This window comes from Ceratotherium simum, chromosome 35 (genome assembly GCF_057802395.1).
Source record: "Ceratotherium simum simum isolate JZ-2026a chromosome 35, ASM5780239v1, whole genome shotgun sequence".
NCBI classification, from domain to species: Eukaryota; Metazoa; Chordata; class Mammalia; order Perissodactyla; family Rhinocerotidae; genus Ceratotherium; species Ceratotherium simum.
The window spans coordinates 17,854,301-17,867,878 of record NC_141934.1 but is presented as its reverse complement, the minus strand read 5'-3'; the positions used below and the strand labels follow the sequence as shown (position 1 = coordinate 17,867,878).

Here is a 13,578-nt window from a genome sequence, read left to right as displayed (position 1 = left end):
AATTGTACACTTTATTTATTTATACTTTTGTGAGGAAGATCGGCCCTGAGCTAACATCTGCCAATCCTCCTGTTTTTTGCTGAGGAAGATTGGAAGACTGGCCCTGGGCTAACATCCATGCCCATCTTCCTCTACTTTACATGGGACACCGCCACAGCATGGCTTAACAAGTGCTGCGTCAGTGTGCGCCTGGGATCTGAATCGGCGAACCCCGGGCCGCCGCAGTAGAGTGCGTGCACTTAACCACTTGCGCCACCGGGCCAGCCCCTAAATTGTACACTTTAAAATGATGAATTTTATGTATGTGAATTTTACCTCAATAAAAAAAAATGGGTACCACCAGTGGAGTATGAACCACGTTTTAGAAAACCTGTGTTTATGCGAGCCTGGAACTTAACACAGTAGGTGGCCCCTAGCAAGTGCGTGAAGAACGTTGGCCGGTGTTATCACCCTTGCCGGAGCCACACAAGACTCCTAGCTCCCACCCCAGAGTTCTTTTTACAATGTCACGCTGCTTTCACCAAGAAAGTTCCTCCAACTGTAACCTACTACTCCCCTCGAAGGTCAGCAATAAAATCCCAGGCTCCCCAGCAAACTACCTCCACAATTCCTTGCTTTGGCATCCAAGAACTTTTCTCATTTCCCAAGGTGCACACCTGGCTGGTACGACACTGGCCGTCGCCTCTAGATGTGCTCAGAACGACACAGAATGGACATTCAACAGACACGAAACCAGTTACTTGTTGACTGAACACCAAACCTATTTCAGCAGCTTCTCCCACAAGCCTTACCTCTGCAATTGACCAGATGCTTCATTTACCCAGGACTCTCCCCTACAGTTAGCTGCTTAGGTTGCAATGCCCTGACACCATTCATTTGATTTTATAATGCCCACTCCCATTTCCTCAAAGTACCTTGGGGTGCATTTCGGTGTTTGAGATGAAAGCAAATGCCTGACTGGTCTTGAGGATTTCATGAGCATCCTACAGAAGACTGGACACACTCCAGCACCGCCCAGATCAGGGCAGCATCTTTCTGCTCAGAGCTGATGGATTGGGGTTGGTTTTATTGATGATTATCAGCAAGCTCTTCCTCTTTTCCCCCATCTGTGCTGGTTGTTCCCCATCTCCTGCCCCCAGATCCATTCTCCACTGTTCTCCAAACTTATCTGGGCCCCAGGAGGAGGCTGACCTCTATGGATATCAATAGGCTCCTTGCCTTGTGGCTTCTGATTGGGTTTGGCCAATGGGAGGCACAAAGGAGTTGAGAGAGAGGGAGGCGGGAGGCTGCTCTCTTTGCCTCTGCTCCCTCCTGTCTTAGTGCTGTGCCTGGAGACTTCTGCACTCCCCTCTGAGCACCGCTTCTGCTGGGAGCTCCCCCGACTCTATTCCATGGCCCAAAGGGCTTCAGTAACACTGTTCCCCCATCCTGTTTCATCAGGCCTGGGGTGGTCATCACTCCCCCTGTTGCTAGTCCCTGGATACTTCACCTTCCCTTTTTGGTACCTTAAATTGTGTCCTTAAACAATACTTTCATTAAATTATCTTAGAAATCCTAGCTGCAGGTGCCTTCTGTTTCCTAGTTAGACCCTGACTGACAAATCTTCATTCTCATTGACCTTGGGTCTAAGGACGAGGAATATCGGAAGCAATGCTAATGGTCAAGGGCATAGCATGTCGAAGTCGAATTATCCTAATGGATATCCTCATCCTTCCTAAGAAACTGATGGAGCACCCAATATGCGCCAAGCATTCAATGGTCCCAATAGCCCAGCAAAGTGGAATCATCCCCCTGTTTACAGAAGAGGAAAATGAGGTTTAAAGAGAGGTTAAACTTGCCCAAGGTGACTAAGTGGCAGTGGCTGGATTCAAATCCAGCGTGGATGGGCTCCAGAATGTTGCCTCCTCCCCGTCACCTCACATCCAGAGGGGTCTAATGCATTCAAGAGCCGATGTCATGGCAAATCAGACCCCTGTGCTTGGAAGAAAAGCTTGCTGACACCAAGAAAGATGTCAAAGCCGCAGTTTTGAATCACCCTTCGTAACTCAAACACATCCAGCCACACCCAGGCTATAAACCCAGCGGTGGAAAACGCAACTTGGGAAGATATTCCAGGGACGAACTTCAAGCTCATTTCTCAGTTCCTCAAGAGGCCTGGAGCCTGTTCTGCTGCTGACGGAGGGAACTGTCACCTGCTCACTGCTCAGTGCCCCTGATGTAATGAGCTCCGCAGAAGAGGGCTCAATTGAGATGCTAAACAGCCGTAAATGACATTGTCACCAGCCTTCATAAAGCACAGTGACTCACAGCCCTAATTAAAATGCTGAGGGAAAATGTAAAGAAAGGCTGCCATGGAAAACAGTGACACTCTGCTAAACTGCAGGGTTATTTCTTCCAGGGAAAGAGGTGCTCATGAGTGTGTGTGTGAGCATGTGTGTATATGTGCTGGGGGAGGAGGATAGAGATGGAGAGGCTGACTATTATTCTACTAAAAAACGTGGGATTTTTAACACAGAGGAAAGTCTGTCTAAAGCTATTCCTGTCGCCCAACTTTTTACTACTATGAAATATTTAAACACAGAAAATGTAAAAGAATAGTACAATAATACCTATAAACTTCCAATTAGATTTAACAATTATTAGCATTTGCCATATTTGCCGTGTCTGTCTGTCTGTCTGTCTCTTTGTCTCGCTCTCTCTTTCCATCCATCTATCCATCCATCCATCCATCCATCCATCCATCCATCCATCCAACCATCCATCCATCATCTCTCTCTCTGACTCATCTATCTATCCATCCATCTATCAATCTCTCTCTCAATCTCTCTCTAACTTTACCTACCTACCTATCATCTCTCTCTCTAACTCTATGTATTATCTATCTATCTATCTATCTATCTATCTATCTATCTATCTATCTATCTAGCCATCCATCCATCCATCCATCCATCCATCCATCCATCTATCCATCCATCCATCCAACCATCCATCCATCCATCCATCCATCCATCCATCCATCTGTCACCTCTCTCTGACTCTATCTACCTACCTACTTACCTATCATCTCTCTCTCTGACTCTTTCTCTCTCTGTCTCTTTACACTGAACCATTTGAAAATAAGTTGCAGACGTCATGATGCTTCAGCCCTAAATTCTTAAGCACACATAACCTGAGAATAAAGACTCCCACAAAACCCACAGCACCATTATTACACCTAAGAAAATGAACTCTACTTGCAAAATTTCACCACATATTCAGTAGAGGCTGTTTTTTAAACAATGGCAACTGCAGTAGTAAGTTTAATCCCCACTGCTTAGGAGAGAGAAGTCAGTCTGCTGCACAGAAATAGGCTGTCAAGGGGTTCTTGAGTGGGAAGATTTTTGGCTTCATGGGGGCTGGTTCCTGTCAGGAGAGTCTCAAGATGAGGTGCACAGGGCATGATGCTTGACTTAGACACCTGTTTGGAACCAGACAAGAAACCTAATCTGATTATACCATATTGTTTCGAAAAAGAGCCCTCCTCAAAACGAAATCGCCACACAATTTCCTCCAATGTAATCACCCGTTTTTACTGCAATATGTGGCTCCCAATGACTTCTTGCTGTTTCTGAAATGCAAATGCATCCAGAAACCCTTAAAAGCCCATCAAGATATCACTAGTAGGGAGATTCCAGAAGAAATATAAATCCTGAGGGCAAGTCTTGAAGGAGGTACCCCCAAGAAATCCTAGGCATTGAAGGCAGCAGTTAAGGAAACAACATTTATCTACACATAGGAGTTTTGCGTGTTTGTTAAAAAATAATCAAAAACAATAAAAATATCAAGCCAAAAAATCCATCTGGTCTCATTATTTTATATCACGTTTTGCAAGAAATAAAGGGACTTCATTTCAGTGACTACGATGCTATCAGGGGACAAGTGAAGGTCTTTCCAGCTAAGACTTATCTTAATGAACTAGCACATAGATGTTATTGACTCTTTTCATTACCTGAATTCTGGTACACGAACATAATTGGTTTTCATTTTCCTGACTGAATCTTTCAGAGCTAAGAAACTGCTTCAAAAATCAAAGAGAAAAACATGCCCAAAATATGTCAGTTGCTCTCGAGTACTATTCTGATTTATCCCTGTAGGTTCCATTTTTATGTTTAAAATTCCTGGAATGAAATACAGCACAACGTGATCCACACGGCTATTTTCACGATCAGAGAGGATGGACTGCTCACATCATTTGCCCTACTGCATTCTAGTCCTTGGCAAGTTGATCCCTTTCTTGGACACTGGGAGCGACTTGAGGGTAAGGAAAGGGTCTTCCTCTTCTTTATGGCCCAGCCTCCCTTATGGTGTCTGGCACAGAGCTGGGAGTCAGGGTTTGCTTGTTAGATGAAGAAGGGTCTGTCCTAACTCTTGTTCATGACAAGAAATCCTTTAGCTGAGAAACGCTAGCTGCTCATCGATACCATCCGTAGTTGGGCAAGCTTCTTGAGTTCACAAGCTCCCTTCTTCATTTCTACCAGAAAGTCCCACCTTTTTAGTCCCCAGGGTAGCGCTTGAGAGCTGTCAGGTTTTGCATAAAGAAGAGATTCCTGGGTATTATAGAATGTTAGTGGGCAGAGGTTCCCACCAGAAGCTGAGGCGCTTTTCAGGAGACCCCTGGAAATCTGTGGAATCTCTTTCAGGTGCCTTTAGTCCAAGACTCCTGAAGCATCTTGGATGGCCAGAAAGGAAGCCCATGTTTTCTGGGGAATATCAATTGAGAAGAGGTGATCTTATGATGGTAGGGGACAGAATATGCAAATCAGAGGCAGGGAAAAGGAAAACATTGCCCAGGCTGGAAATGGGAATTTCGCCCCTGCAAAGGGCCTCTGTGTTTTCCATCCTAACAGAACAGCCTTTCTTTTAGGAATTGTCAGCAGAAAACACCATTGCGACCCATGGACGAGAACTAGGCAAATGTTTATCTTGGGAGAGGCAGGGAATGTTATGGTGGAAAAGGTCTTCGAGAGAGTCAGTCCGGGGGTTGTAAACTGAAAAGTCTTGAAGAACCAGGCAAGTGACATAAACAATCTTTAATGATGGGGTTTGTGGCCTAAAGGCAAGAAAAACAACCAAACCAAATCAAACCAAAACACAAACCCTGGACCAGCCAAATAGAACGTAACTGCAGGCTTCTGAATGGAACTGCCCTTGAGTTCCAGCTCCTTCATCTCACAGAGGAGAGAGAATTGGGGCTGAGTGAGGGGAAGGGGCATGGCCCACATCAGCCGGCTAACTGAAAAGGTCTCTCTTTGTTGCATTTCTTTCCTGCGTTCTGACCAATGAGATGGGCCTGATGCTGCCCCCTTTCCAGAGTTACACATACGCTATCTCACTGAATCCTCCTAACAACCCATGCAGTAGCTATAATCCCCATTTCACGGATGACATGCCTGAGGTTCAGAGAGGTTAATTCACTCACCCCGAGTCACAGACTCCACAAGTGCCCGAGCCTGGCATCAGATGCTTCCCCAGATGATGTCTTCTTTTGATTCTCAGTGTGGCCCTCTGCCTTTCAACCTGGCTGCACTTGACCTGGTTCAGCGCCGGAGACCCTGTCACTGAGAGGGTACTACAAATCAGAAGGCTATCAGCTTTGATGCCCCCTCTTCTGAGCAAGTCTTCCCTGATACCCCCAGTCACCCATCCTGGGTGCTGCAGCAACATTTCGCCTCTATTTCTCTTGCAGAATCTTCATACCTGGTACAAGGCTTGTTTGGTGCCCATTGCCCAACCAGACTGCACGCTTCGCCAGAGCAGGGCTCACACCACCTTAATCTGGGCACCTGCCCTTGGGGCCTGGCACTGGGCCTGCCATCGAACACTCATCACTACATGTTTGACAAATGTGCTGCCACCTGCTGCAGAACCACATATAACCGCTGCTCGTCTTCGAGCACTAAACACGATACCACAAAATCATCACTAAACACGACGATGCCAAGATCCACGCCTGCTGCACCCTGTTAGCTACACTTTTATTGGGGACTTTGGGGCATTTTCTGTTGATAGATCATTTTCATCTAATAGATTCAAGTAAACTCAATTTTCCAGCATTTCAGGGTGCTGCTCATAACTCTCCTTCCATAGGAACAGGCATGCGAGTGACATAAACATACATGGGACTTGCAAAGGTTGGATGGGGGGCTGACGGCTGCAAAATGAGCTCAAACCAATAGCTTTGGTGAAATCAATGGTAGTTAGACTGGGTTTACAGCTCCTGTGATGACTTGGTTCCTAAAGTTAAACCTAATAGGGTCCCTTTTAAAATGAATCTCCTTTCTGAAAAGACAGATGGATCAACAAACGGGGCTAATGCCCGACGTTAGATGGGGAGCCAGGGCTGACGTGCACCAAGGTCAAGGTGGGAGGAATCATGCTCAGTCTCCCCTGAACGGTTGGTCCAATCTATGACAACAACCGAGAGAGAGAGAATTAAATTTCCGTTCGGTTCAGAATCTGAGGCTTCTCAGTACTGAAGTAAACATGTAGTTCTCATAAATGAGCTGTGGGCAAAGAGTCAAGACACTGAGGTTCTAGCCCAGCATTGTGTTGTGCAACTTGCACATACCTTTTCTGGGCCTCGGTTTCTCCATCTGTCAAATGAAGATGACAGACAAGAGCTGAGGGCACTGGAATCTCCCGAAGTCTTGTTAAAAATACGGAAACTTCAAGTCTCCCCTGGTGACACCAATTTGTTAGATCTGGGATGGGAGCTGGCGTCTCTGCTTTTTGGTGGATTCTGATGCTGATGGTCCACCAGACTGACGTTTGGCATTGCTGGATTAGATGATGTCTCAATGTTACCGTACATCAGAAGGATGAGAATGATCACGTCTACCGTTGTTGTGTTGTTAACCACACATGTGTTCCTACCCTGACCCATGGTGGGAAGCATGCCCTTGTGCTCAAACAGGCCTGATGAAAATTGGTCCTGGAAGGCCAAATTCAACTTCTGTGCATTCTGCCATCTAAGAGGAAAAAGCCCCAGTTCTGGCGGGCACAGACTGCTGCCTGTGGCTCTCAACCACATTCCAAGGCTTCCAAGCCGTGCAGAGACCCACAGAATCTGAGTGACAGGCAACATACCGAGTCTTGTCATAAGACACCCCAAAACATACACCCAAGAAGGCAGCACAGCTAAACCTGTGTGTACTTACAATATCCGGGTGAACTGACCCCCAAGTCATCCGGCATCCTGGGAAATTGGCACCTCCACCAGTGAGGAAGCTTTTGGACAACTGTCTGAGTGGTACCTTGGACAGCTCCCCGTGGCTCAGCTGCAGAGACCCTCTGGGAGCAGCCTACCCTACAATACCACTCCCAGCCTTTCACCTTTCCCTGTGAAAGACAGCCTCCCGGGCGGTTGGCTTTGGCCACTTGTGGAAAATAAAGAAGAGGCAGGAAAACAAAACAAGGGGCAGGCTGGTCTGGAAACCACATACCCACTATTGGCCCCAAATGGTGCTGCAGGAGACTTCCCTATGGGGTTTCCTTTCTTCCACAATCACCAATCTTGGCATAACTATTGTTCCCAGAACACGTTTCACATGCACTATGACAAAATCTTCAAAACAATCCCTTATGGGAGCTATTGTTCTCATTGTGCAGATAATGGAACTGCAACTCAGAGAGGTTAAGTGACCAGCCAGAGGTCACACAGCCATGGCATGAGCTAAGCTTGGCCTCAAGCAGAGGTCCTCGCCATGTCTCTCTACTATGCTGTTGGCTCTTTCCCTACATGGTCTGGGACTTTGGGGAAGTCACAATTTTTGGAGACGTAGTCATGCCCCTGACTGCTGGGGTAGCCTCCGGGTGAGCAGATGTATCAGGAAATGAGGCTGTGGGTGCTAGGCAGGAGCACATGTCAGACTGCTCATGTGCCCAGACATGTGCAAAAAGACCCAAATTAAGAAGCCAAAAATCAGGAATGAAGTCTCTGATTATGCCACTTACCAGCTAGGTAACTATAGGCAGGTCGCTTGGCTTGCCCTGCCTCAGTTTCCAGATCTGCAAAATGGGATTCAGATCATTGTGCAGGAGACCTGGGGAGTTTGGGGAGTATTCCCAAGGATATTCTAGGAATACCCTGTGTGTGAGAGTGCCTTGGAGACAGCACAATGCTGTGCGCCTTTTTGAGGGCTTCTGGAAACCGGGCTGGTGGAAAAGACCGGGGTGGTGGTGGTGGTGGAAGCAGTGGGGCAGAATGCCTCCCTCCAGAGACCTGCCAAGGCTTCTCAAATCTGTCTGCTGAGACGCGGGAGGGCAGAGGAGAATGGACTCCACCTCTGAGGGCTGGGGCACCAAAGGCTCCTTCCCTGTTTTATCTGAAGTTCCAAATAACAATGGCGAAAATCAACGCTCCCCTGTGTCTTTGTGAACCCGCAGTATTTACCTCACCCCCAATTAAAGAAACAGCGGAAGAAAGGGTGAAGTTTTCCCCTTATTCCTCTGGGGGACTGGCCTGAGGGGTCAGCTCCTTCCTCCTCTCTTCCAGGGTCCCAGGCCACCGGAGGCCGGAGGCCGAAGCACTGCGCCTCCGCCCAGAGCCGCCCCTGGGGGCGCTCCCTGCGTGGCCGCTTCGTGCTCTTCTGAGGCCTGAGCGCGGGTGTGAGCTGGCCTGTGGGATTAGCGGGGATCTCATCTGCAGAGAACCCTACGCGTCTTCCCACGGGCTACTTGGGTTCCACTGGAGGCGCGCCAACCTACCGTAGCCTGGGGACACTGAGGGGCGGACCTCCAGTTCGTATTGGCAGGAAACCCCCGACCCTGGAGTCTCCTGGGTCCAGTCTCCCGGGGCGTTATGATAATAAAATACTAGCAATATTTCCCGCGTATTGAGCGCTTGCCCCAGGCTTTACGACAGCCCCACGAAAAAGGTATTGTTTTCCCCATTTTACAGACAAGAGAACTTAAGCTTCGAGAGGTGAAGGGACTTACCTAAGGCCACACAGCAAGTAAAGGGTAAATCTAGTATTAGAACCAGGGGTGTCACTCGAAAGCTTTCTGCCCTCGCTCTACTGCCTTCTCGGCGCGCCTGCCTCTCCAGGTGCCTGCCCCAGACAGCACGGTCCCGAGCCCGCGGAGAGCAGCAGGCGCTCCGGCCACAATGCCCCAGGGGTGAGGGCGAGAGTCCCGTGGTCTCTAGGGCGCAGTCCGGAGAGCCCCGTCCGGATCCTCGGACCCCAGGGCCCTCGCGTGGCCCTGGAAACAAACCTATTGCGCGCGGTGCCCTGCGGGCTCCGAATCCCAGTGGAGCGCGCCCCTTGCCCGTCCAGGGGACACGCCGGGAGCCCTAGAGCATCTTTCGAGCGGAAGGCATAACTTTCCTAGATTCTGGGAGCCGGCGCTCTTGCACCCCAATCCCGCCCGGACTGAAAAAGTAAGAGGTGCAGGCGGCCCCGCCACTACCGCAGGAGCGCAATGAAGATCCTCGCAAAGTTGGAAGCCAGGCAGGAGCAACATTCCCCAGGAGCAGAGCCCTCCCAGCCTCGGGCCCCCCGCCGAGGGCGGCTAGCAATGCCAAAGAGTCCGCCATTACCGCGGGCTCGCAGCTGCCATCCCTCGGGAGAGCCGGGCACGGAGGGGAGCCTAAAGTTGAGGTTGGACAGGTGCAACGATCCCCAGCGACTGGCGTCCCCCAGCCTCAGGCTGCCCGTTGGGGGTTGCGAGCGGTGCCAAAGGGTCCGCCATTACCGCAGGCGCGCAGCTCGCAGCCGAGCGCGCGGCTCAAGAGGGACAGGGTCCCTGCAAAGTTGGAGCCGGGCGCACGCGTCGACCCCCGGGACCGGAGCCCCGGGCCTGGGGCCGCCCGCTGGGAGGAGAACGGGGCCGCCCGAACCAAGTTGGGACGCGCGGCAAACCCTGAGCCGCCTGCGCGCACTGGGGGCTCGCACGGGAGCGGGTAGCCCTAGAGGACAGAGAGGGGCCGCGGGACGCCTGGGCCAACTCACCTGCCGCCGAGCCGGGCAGCGCCGAGGCTGCCTCTTCGCGCTGCGCACCCGCCCGCCCGCTGGTCCGCTCGCCTGCCCGCCTCCTACTCCTCCTTCTCCTCCTGCTCCTCCTCCCGGGCGCCCGCGGCCGCCGCGCTCTCGGCTCCGAATCCTCCGGGTCCGCCGCCCCGCGCGTGCGGCTGGAGGGCGCCAGTGGCACCCACTCACCTCCCGGTAGGAGCCGCGCGCGTCCCTCCCCCTTCCCCTCTGCTTTGTGCCTCTCTGATCCTCCCCGCCCCCTCTCGCCGAGCCCCCACCCCTCCCTTGTCCCCTCCCCTCCCTCCGCCCCAGCGAACCCAAGTTCGGGACGGAGGCTGCGGGCTTCCCTCGCGCAGTGCCAGGCGCCCCGCGCGCACCCCTGGCTCACCCGGTCCGCCCGGCCGCCGCTCGCCGCCTGGCCGCCCCTCGGAGGAGCCGCGGCGCTAAGTACCTCCTCGCCCAGCGGCTGGAAACGCCGCATAAATATGTAGGGACTGAGCAGTGAGCTCAGCGAGGGTCGTGAGGGGGAATTTATTTCTTAATGTCCCTCCTTTATCCTATCATCGCTGAAACGAATTAGCGGTGACGTCCAACCCGGGCTGGTTTATGGGTGTGGGGAGGGAGACGTCGCAACCCTCATTAAAAGAGCCGCTCTGGGCTCCAAAGCATACATCTTTTATATAACCTAATTTCCATTTTTTTTCTATCAGGAAACACACACACACACCATGACAATTTCTGGGAGCCTGGAGGGGGCTGAATGGAGTAGCCACAGAGCAGCTCTCTTAGGGCAGAGAGGGCCCCATGGGAGGCAGGGATGGTTATTTCTGTCTCTACATCAGTGTGGGGACAACATTCCTTAACGGGACAGTGGGCCATACAGCCTAAGGCGTGAGCAGGGCTGGAAGCCCCCAGGAGCCCTCAGGAGGTTGCAGACTGAATTCTGGCCTTGGCTCTTGAGTGGGCAGACAGGGAGAGAGGCAGCCAGTTCTAGAAATGTTGCCTTGTTCTGGTCTTCCCCGGAGTAGCGCTTAGGCCTGGCAGCTGGGGAGGAGGAAGGAAGGGCCCAGGCGACAGGCTCACCTGTGGCCTGGTAAACCTGCAGGTGGGGAGAGGCCAAGGGCTGGGTGGCGGGGAGGGGAGGACGCAGAGAACCAAGCTGTCCTTCCTTTCTTAGGGGCCCTAACATATGGGTAACCATATAAACCCGTCTCCAAAGCTGTCTTTTCCTGGGCAGATTGCAAAGGATTTTGCATTTCACTGTTAGTGCTGCTCACATACTCTTGGGGGAAACGGGGAAAATCAAGGAAAGAGAGAATTCAGACACACACACACACACACACACACACTCAGCACCTGGCTCTGGGTGGCTTGATCTTCCCTCCTCCCAGCCACTCAGGCTCGGAGTTGTGCAGAGAAGAGGCGAAGAGGAAAACCACCACCCCCTTTGTCACTAATAAATGCTTTTCAGACCGTCTTGCACATCAAGCACGGGAGAAGGGGGTGTGACTCCGGGGGCAGGAAGAGGGGTATGGGGGATGAGGAGAGGAAGGAATAAAGAATAAGCTGGCGGGGGTGTGTGGAGGTCTGTGTTGTCTTCAACAGGCTGGAAGGAAGACATGAGAAATTCCCTCTCGGCCCCAGGGCTCTGCCGCTTCCTGACTGTGCCACATGGGGTAAGTTTCAGAGCCTCGGTTTCCCCAGCAGTGCAATGGGCCTGAAGCGGATGTGAAGATGCATACAATGAGACGGTGCTGGCGAAGCTCTTGGCATAGTGTCTGGCATATAGTAAATGCTCAGTAAACAGTAGCCAAAAATAGTGAAAAGGATGATGAGGATAAGAACAGTGACGTAAAGGCTGGATGAGGCATCCCAGGGAGTTGGGGCTGCAGCTGAGTCCTTCTGTCCTGGGCCCTGCTTCCCTGCCTGAACCATTTCAAAGTTGAGCGCTGGGCTTCAGTGGTGTCAGACTCAGAACACTGCTCCCCTCAATTACCATGGCAACTGGGGAAAAATCAGGAAACCAGGGGAAGGGAAGCTGCTTCTCCACTGGGCTGGCGATTCACCTGCTCCAAGCAGAGATGCACCTGTGCAGGTCGGGGCCAGAAGAGGCCCACGGTGGGGCCCCTCCTCTCCTGGAGCCCTCGCTGTTCTGATCAGGGGAGAAGGTGGTTGGTAGGGAGTGGGCCACGAGATGGTGGGGTCGGGGCCAAGGCTGGGCTGTGCCTGCCGAAGGCAGAGTTGGCCTGGGTTTGCAGAGAGGGGGAGAGAAACCCCACTCCTCCACTTCTGTCTTCGCCACCAGGTGTCCTGGTGCAATTGAAGGCAAAGCACGGGAATGCTCTGGAGACAGAGGTGTGAGAAGACAGGGCCCCTGAGCGCAGAGTAGGAGCCTGTCACTACGAGGGGTCCTGCGTGTGTGTGGGTGTCTGTATGAGAGAGACAGAGAGAGAGAGGGAAAGAGGGAGGGAAGGAGGAGGGGAGAGAGAGAGGGGAAGAAAGAAAGAAGCAGCGAAAGGCAGAGAAAGAGAGAGGGAGAGAGAGGCAGAGAGAGAGAAAGAAGGAAAGATGAGAGACAGAGAGAGATCAGCAGAGAGAGAGAGAGATCGGCAGAGAGAGAGGGAGAGAGGGAGAAGAGAGAAAGAGAGGCAGAGACAGAGGGAGACTCTCCTTTCCATCCTCTGGTTGTTTCCGTGGGGTTAAGGGACTAGTAACAATAGGATTGTAGGCTGTAGCAGTAGAAAGAATAACGGCTCTCTTGTACTGAGCACTTATCATTTAGCCAAGCATTTTATAGGTGCCGTATGTCTCATTGAATCATCATCAAAATCGTAAGAGATGATTCCTTTTCTTCTTCCCGTCTTACAGAGGGGAAAGCAGAGGCTCTGAAAGGCAAAGTGGCTTGCTCCAGGTCACCCAGTTAATTGGTGGGGAAGCAGCTATTAGAACTCGGGTCCTACTGACCCCAAAGTGGGCTCTTCCTGCCTCCGCTCGGCCGCTCGTGGAGACAGAAGGAGAGCGGTGATGTCAGAGCTGCCTTTCGGGGCAGCAGGGCAGTGTCGGGCGTTTTGGGGAGTGGATTCTGGCTTTGGGGACCCCACTTTGCTCTGCTGGGCAGTGACCCCCGGGGGCTTCAACAGCTGGTGCTCAAAGATCAGAGACTCACGGCCACGGGGGGCCCTGGGACTCTGCAGAGTGACAGTCCTCCGAAAGCTCCTCGGGTCAGGTGTCCTCCCAGGTCTTTCCCTTTCGAGGCTGCTCTGGGCATTCGCTCTAACCCGATTCCACCAGGACCCCCTTGGTGTTCAGGGGGAGATGTTGACAACGCCACCCTCCTCCCGGACTGCTGCAGGATTCACGCAGCCGAGATGCATCTAGGGGTCAGCACAGAGCAAGTTCTCCGTAAATGGTCACCACGATAACAATTATTCTTGGATCCCCGAGTGGGTAGTGGGTGGGTAAAAAGACTCTCCCAGCCAAAGATAGGTTGCCCCCTCTCCCGGCTCCCTGCCACTCTGGACCCTAACAGTCCCCACCCATCAGCTTAGAGGTGGGCTCCAGGGGAGCAGAG

At 52.0% G+C, this 13,578-nt stretch overlaps 1 protein-coding gene across 1 annotated transcript in view; it reads right to left on the bottom strand.

The window, feature by feature from the left end:
* Positions 1-10,110, bottom strand: part of NOS1 (nitric oxide synthase 1) — a 111,934-nt gene extending 101,824 nt beyond the window's left edge. Inside the window, exon 1 of the mRNA XM_014787077.2 lies at positions 9,990-10,110. The gene's annotated coding sequence lies outside the window, so the exon portion shown is untranslated. The remainder of the gene's footprint in view (positions 1-9,989) is intronic.
* Between the last annotated feature and the right edge of the window lie 3,468 nt (positions 10,111-13,578).